This window comes from Bactrocera latifrons, unplaced genomic scaffold, assembly GCF_001853355.1.
Source record: "Bactrocera latifrons isolate USDA-ARS-PBARC rearing strain unplaced genomic scaffold, ASM185335v1 scaffold_735, whole genome shotgun sequence".
Classification (NCBI taxonomy): Eukaryota; Metazoa; Arthropoda; class Insecta; order Diptera; family Tephritidae; genus Bactrocera; species Bactrocera latifrons.
The window spans coordinates 96,412-97,992 of record NW_017537418.1 but is presented as its reverse complement, the minus strand read 5'-3'; the positions used below and the strand labels follow the sequence as shown (position 1 = coordinate 97,992).

At 34.7% G+C, this 1,581-nt stretch overlaps 1 pseudogene; it reads left to right on the top strand.

The window, feature by feature from the left end:
- Positions 1–817: 817 nt before the first annotated feature.
- LOC108976180 overlaps positions 818–1,581 on the top strand; it is a 17,833-nt pseudogene continuing 17,069 nt past the window's right edge.

Here is a 1,581-nt window from a genome sequence, read left to right as displayed (position 1 = left end):
AATAATTGCTGATGAAACCACGGATATTAGTGGCATTGAGCAATTTTCAATTTGTATATGGTATGTTGATCGTTTTGGCAATGAGGAAAAACTGAGAGAGGACTTTTTATGTTTTGTTCCTGTTGAGGATACAACTGGCAACGGTCTTGCGAATGTGCTAATTGATAAATTAAAAGAACTTAAACTTAGTTTTGCACACATAAGGAGTCAAGGTGAGTTTTCAACTCTTCTATTTTTGGGACAATTAAAGTATACTTTTTTTTCTTTCTAAAGGTTATGACGGAGCTGTCGATGAGTGGACATGTCAAAGGTTGTACTAGTGTCATCCAAAATTTATATCCAGCGGCTCTTTATGTGCACTGTGCTAATCACAGCTTAAATTTAGCAAGACTTGCAAGATACCTGCTATAAGGAATTGTATTGGTTCCATGAAAGAGACCGTAAATCTTTTTCGGATGTCAACTAAAGCAGGCACCCTGCTCAAAAATCTTATTCTTGAATCCTTTCCAAACTCAAAGCAAGTGAGGTTACTTAAATTCTGCGAAACACGTTGGGTGGAGCATTTAGAATCTCTCTCTTTGTTTAACGATTTATTCCCATTGATCTGTACAGCGTTGGAAGAGCTTGATACTGAAAATTTAAGAAGTAATTTATCAAAGCCACATGCTTTGTTGAYYGCAATTCAATCACCTCAATTTGTGATTGCTATGGCGATACTAAAGCTGAGACTGCTAATAATAATAATAATAAGCTAATAGACTGTGATTTGAGCAGCTGCGTTGCTTATGCAAATAATTTGTATGCTGAAATTAGTGAAATGCGTAAGGATTCTGAACAATCGTTTAAACTATAGCTATAGTTAAAACTATAGCCGCAGAATTAGATTTAGAGATCAAAATTCCGCGTTTGGCGAAACGGCAAACTAATCGCGACAATTATGAAGGCGAACCGGAAGAATATTACCGCAGATCAATTTATATACCCTTTTTAGATCATTTTTTGGACCAAATCAATGAGCGATTTTTAAAACATCGAGAGTTGCTTTCCAAAATTGAAAACATTTTGCCAAATAAATGCATAAATCTTGACGTTATTGAGATGCAGTCTGTTTTAGAAAAGCAATGGTCCGCTATGTAGAAGATCCCGACGATTTCGTTGCTGAATTTAGAATGTGGAAAAGGTTAAAAATCTTTTCTTCAGATTATATTTTCTAACTAAAATTTTGAATATAATTTCAGGAACTGGTTAAATCAAACAAAGACATCCAAAACTTTTTTAGACGCGTTGAATTGTTGCGATGCAAAAATTTTCAAAACAGTGCATCGTTTTTTAAAGATTGGAGCAACAATCCCTATATCTGTCGCTTCAAGTGAACGCTCGTTTTCCTCACTTCGCAGGCTTAAAACATATTTAAGAAATAAAACTGGAGAAGCACGCCTGATCGGAATGGCTCTCTTGAATATCCATAGAGATATAGACGTGACGGAGGAAGAGATTTTAAATGTTATGGCCCAAAATAAAAGAAGATTAGACTTCAATTTGTGAATAAAATAATGAAACATTGTCTTTTTTTCTAAAATC